Consider the following 6,000-nt stretch of genomic DNA (forward strand, 5'->3'; position numbering starts at 1 on the left):
AGCCAAAGATTGTATAAATCACTCTCTGAACAGTGGGCAATGGTTCTAGTTAAATTATTCACACAGTAAAAGAATAGGTTCTTCCTGTTGCAGAAGGGCAGAATTATGTCCTCAAATGTATGTTCCTTTTTTAAGGAAAAGAGTCAGAACGTAAATTATTATTACTATAAGTCTTTAAGTGATAAGGTAAATACATTTTGAAAACATTAGAAGCTTGAGGAAAACCTAATGGTTTTATCTACTTCAAATTAGTTAGTCCTTTAGTTATTAGCCTAGCAGAATACACAGAGCTCTATCAGATTCTCCACATCCTTTTCATAATTTTTGTATCTCTTTGACTTAGTAGAATGTGCTCTGACATTTCCAATTCATCAATGTAATACTGAGTTCCATAATTTAAAATTCAGGATCCTAGCAACAGAGTCAATTTCTATTAACGAAAATATAACAACAACAAAACACAAAGGCTTCTCCTAGTCTTTCTATTCTTTGATCTTTATCTTGATGAGACTATAATAGCCTTCAACTCTCATAAAATACCTGGTTTTGTTTTTTTTTTTTTTTGCTGATACAATTTTACTGTCATTTACCTAGAGTTTTTTTTTTTTTTTAATTATAGAACAAATTTCCTCAATTGTATTTCTCTACCTTGATCTTTGGAAACTTCTACCATTGATATTGTAATATAGTTATTTAAATTTAATTTATTAAAGATTTTGATTTTTTTTAATTTTAAGGTTTAATGTCTTATTAGCTTAATTCCTAAGAAGTAATTTACTGTCTAATATTAAGCTCAAAATACACAAATTACTCAATTTCTTGATACACTATTCATAAATAGAAAAAAAATTCTCACTTTGACTATATTCTCATAATAAACAATGTTCCTGAGCTTCTTTCTACCCTAAAATATGGCTGATAAATCTGTGCCAGGGCGTCATTTAATAGAGTGGCTTATAAACCAGCTACAGATGCTTCAATTGAGTTGTACCTTCTTTATAAGAAGCCTTTAGAAGAGGAAAAGAGGCGTGTTTATTAGTTTGGTGGACACAAAGTGGTGGCACCACCCTTCCCTTCTCTCACAGACACTCTCATGCTCCAGGTGGGCGGGTGAAGCCTGTGAGGCCAGTAACCCCTTGGGCTTTGACTTAGCTAAGTGAGGACTCTGTTTTCATTGCTTGGCTTGTTCTTAGAGACTAAGCTAACAGGGTGAATTGGGGGCTTGGGATCTCATGTACACAAACAAGATGCGTAGTGTAGCAATCCCACCTCTATTCTCCGCCTTCTGAAGTGCTCCTTTCTCCACGCCTCAGCCCTCTTGTCCCTGACTGGTCCAAAACATCCGTGAATTGTTCTTAAATAGAAAATGCATCTAAAGCTGTTATTTAAAAAGAGGCTTATACTCATTGGTTCATTTACCCATCAAGAACATCTGATTTTCTTTTGTTGAGCTGCATATGAAATATATTTGGGGGCATAAGATTAATAGTCTTTAGGAATCAAAGTCTTCTGGCTGGGTCATCGTGACACAACAACAAGTTTTAAAATTCATAGCAAATTTCTAACTAAAATATACTATCTAAAATTTAAACAGAGTATAATTTATGTCATTAAGAAAGTCAAGATAACATTCTTTAGAAAAACTCCTAATATACAGGCTGAACTTGCTGTTCCTTTCCTATCTCCAAAGTGAGATGACTACAAGACAATTTTTAGTACCCTATGCAAGAAATAATAATGGGAAGAAGAAATGTTTTTGCTGGAGTTAAGTTTCTCCTCCTAATAATAGACACAGAAGCTGGAGAAAAGAGCATGATAAAAGTTACTGCAATGTTAAACTATCATAAATTATTAAATAATGTCTGAATGCTTTCCCATCCATTTATTTTTCCTAGTTTTCCCTAAGGGTATCAAATGTGTAAAGGCTAGTCTTACATCAAATTTGGAAGTAGTGAGAGGAAATTATGTACTGATGAGAAAAATGGCAGACAAGAAAAATGAAAGAGGGCCACCTGGGTGGTTCAGTTGGTTAAGCATCTGCCTTTGGCTCAGGTCATGATCTTGGGATCCTAGGTCCAGCCCCATGTCCAGTTCCCTGCTTCCTGCTCAGTGTGGAGCCTGCTTCTCCCTCTCCCTCTGCCTTTCCCCCCTCCCCGCTCTGCTTGTGCTCTCTTTCTCTCAAATAAATAAATAAAATCTTTTTTAAAAAAGAAAAATGAAAGATACCATTTTTCATATATAATTTTAGTGCATAGAAATAAATTTATCTTTTTTTCATTGGTGTGTAGGTTGCCTTCGCATACTGGGAACTAATACCTGTTAAGAGCAAGATATTGCAATACTGGCCCAGCTTATGTGAAAATGGTCCTCTGCCATTTTTTCTCACAAAAGTAACTGCACTTCTTTTGTTTCTGAGAAGGTTATTATCCAAACAACTATGTTTTTTAGAAAGGAGGGCAGAAAAAGATAATTTTTAAAACTAAGCTTGTCATTTTTAGAAACAGGGTTAACAACCTCCCAGAATAATAGGTAATCATCCAAAACATTTAAACATCTAAGAGCTGTTTTAACAAATCAATTACTTGGAGATACTGCAGAGCCAATGTAACATGGTGGCTGCAAGAATGGCCTCCAGAGTCAGATTGTCTGGGCATGAATCCTGGGCATGAACTCTTGTTGCTCACTAGCTGTGAGATCTAGGACAAGTTACCTACTCTCTGCCTCAATTTCCTCATCTGTAAAATGGAAATAACAATGATATCCATCCCATAGAGTTTTAAGAGATTTGAATGAGTTAGTACCTGCAAAATTATTAGAAAAGAAAAAGAAAGCAATAGAAAATAGAAAAGAATTAGAATAAGCAATAAATAAATGTTAAGACTGTGGGGACGTCTGGGTGGCTCAGCAGTTAAGCGTCTGCCTTTGTCCTAGGGTGTGATCCCGGGATCTGGAATTGAGTCCCACATCAGGCTCCTTGCACGGAGCCTGCTTCTCCCTCAGCCTATGTCTCTGCTTCTCTCTCTCTTGCTGTGTCTTTCATGAATAAATAAATAAAAATCTTTAAAATAAATGTTAAGATTGAATCATGTTGATCGATTCTGCTTTAAAATTCTTTCTAGCAATGATGATCTAAATTTTGAATAGGGTATAAGATTGAGACTGAAATAATAGAGACCACTGATCAAGAAACTTTTAAAAGTGGCTCCTAAAGTCTTCTGTCTCCTGGAATCCTCACTGTTGACATTAAAGCAGAGATTGAAATCTTTTCAGCTAGAACACATACCTATAATCATATAGCCAAAATTTAAAACAGTTTAAAAATGAACTTCCAGTTAGGCCCCTCATTTTGTTTATTTTCCTACTCTTGTCCCCTTTTTCTATTGGTGTAACATTTTCTTTCAATTAATATAATTTGAGTTCCAGTTGTAGTAAAGATGCTGGGCGAGGTGCTATAGTATAGTCAACTACATATACAGAGTTAGAGAGACTATTACAGAAAACTTCTAATTGTGTGTAACATGGTTACCAGGGAAAACACATTTTACAATGGCAAAAAATTGAGTGTTCAGCTCCATTCTATTAAGTAAACAGCCTAGGATTGTTGATGACACCAGTTCTGTTTCTTCAATTTCCTTCCATTAATTGAAAGGAAGATTGTTACCTGGGAAAACAGGACTGATCTTGTGGGCCTACCTGCAGGTTGAGTGAAATGGGCCACGTACACCAACTTGGGAAGTTCATTGCCAGCTTGCCCTGATAAGTTTAGTTACCAAGTGTTGTGTCTTAAAGGGTAACAGGTGGGATCATCTCTCCAGACATCTGCACACTGATCTCTACTCTTGCAGTGATTTACAATCCTTACACTCTACTGTGGCTTCCCCACTGTGATTCATGGTTTGCCCTTATAATCCAAGAGAAAGGGATCATGCCTTCCCTTTCTTGCTGCTTCTGCTGATGATTTGAAATGCGCTTGTTTTAGGTGATCATCAAGGCCAGCAATTTAGGCACATTTTTGCTTTAGGACTAGAAATCAAAAGCTCTCTCCCTCATACAATGTCATAACTGTATATCTAGAAATTACTTTAAGGAGACATAAAGTAGTTAACTTATTTATCAAATATAAGTAAAGAGTATCAAGCCCAGCATAGAAGAGAGAGGATAGAAATCAGGAAATAGCTTATTCATACTTCAATTCCCAGCACCTAGTCCAATGCCTGGCACAGTGCCTGGCACATAAAGAACATTCAGCAAATATTGCTCAAATGAACCAATAGACTGCTACCCCAATAGCCAGTATCCAGTGACTTGAGATGAACTCATCCTCCAGAGGCTTCTTGTACTCATTAATCCTTAGTTTCCCTAACTATCTCTCACCATGTGTGACCAACCGTCCTGGCTGGCCCTCCTGATCCAGTCATGTGTCCCAGTTTCTCTTCCAAAAGCCCTGGGAGGATCACATTGTAGCCTACAACACCAGCTAATGGGCCAGGGGTGAGAGGGATGTTGGGGGTGGCCTGACTTTCTTTATCTGTGTTCTATAGCTCCTTCTCCCTAAACCAAAGGCTGTTTCTTTCTTTTCTTTTTAAGATTTTATTTATTTATTCATGAGAGACACACGGAGAGAGAGGCAGAGACACAGGCAGAGGGAGAAGCAGGCTCCTTGCAGGGATGCAGGACTCTATCCCCAGACCCAGGATCACGCCCTGAGCCGAAGGCAGATGCTCAACCACTGAGCCACTCAGGCATCCCACCAAGGCCTGTTTCAAGGGTCTATATTGACCAGGAACCTGCTGACTAACAACCCTGAGTCCCAATGTTGAGAAACCCCTCTCCCCAAAGCTCTGCACTGCTTTCTGACTCATTCCTTGGACACGATTGCCACAGTCTTCTCCATGTCATGACTCAACTTTGACTCTTTTCACCATAAGTCATTTTACTCTCATCTGTTTTGTAGTTAAAATCCAAATATGAAATCCACATTAAAATAATTTTTTACGGATTTGCTCAAAGCTTCAAGGACTTCACTTTACTCAGGCTGTTTCTTTTTGTTTTTCAACTAGCCAATCTTCTCTTTCTGAAAGAAACTGAAGTTACTCCCCTCTTAGAAGAATCTTCCTGTCCTCCTCTGATTTTATGGGCTCCTTCCAGTAGTGTATTAAATATTCTCTCCCATGCTTCTTATCAATTGGCACAGTTTCTTTACTTTCTTTTTTTTTTAATATATTTTACTTATTTATTCATGAGAGACACACAGAGAGAGAGACAGGCAGAGGGAGAAGCAGGCTCCATGCAGGGAGCCGGACGTGGGACTCGAACCCGGGTCTCCAGGGTCACACCCTGGGCTGAAGGCAGCGCTAAAGTGCTGAGCCACCTGGGCTGCCCGTTTCTTTACTTTCCATACCTTTGTTTTCCAATCCCCTTTCTACCATATTGATTAAGGCTTTCTTTAATTCTTGCCTCAGCTATAGGAGTACCTCTTATATGGTCTTCTTACTCATTATCCGAGTTTTTAATAAGGCCTTTGCCCTCCCTATTTACAGGGTCTGAGCAAGTTGCTTTTGCTTTAATTCGTTCTTCATCTATAAAATAGGCATATTATAGTGCATATATTACAAGTTTGTTATAAATGTAAACAAATATCCTAAATTCTCCCAGGCTATAGATTCAAATGCTAATTAAAAATCTTAAAATAGAGGGCAGCCCGCGTGGCTCAGCGATTTAGTGCTGCCTTCAGCCCAGGGCCTGATCCTGGAGACCTGATATCGAGTCCCATGTCGGGCTCCCTGCATGGAGCCTGCTTCTCCCTCTGCCTGTGTCTCTGCCTCTCTCTCTCTCTCATGAATAAATAAATAAAATCTTAAAAAAAAAAAAAAAAAAAACTTAAAATAGGGATGTCTGGATGGCTCAGTGGTTAAGCATCTGCCTTCTGCTCAGGGCGTGATCCCGGAGACCCAGGATCGAGTCCCGGGAACCTGCTTCTCCCTCTGCCTGTGTCTCTGC

This window comes from Canis lupus, chromosome 17 (genome assembly GCF_011100685.1).
Source record: "Canis lupus familiaris isolate Mischka breed German Shepherd chromosome 17, alternate assembly UU_Cfam_GSD_1.0, whole genome shotgun sequence".
In the NCBI taxonomy this organism is placed as follows: Eukaryota; Metazoa; Chordata; class Mammalia; order Carnivora; family Canidae; genus Canis; species Canis lupus.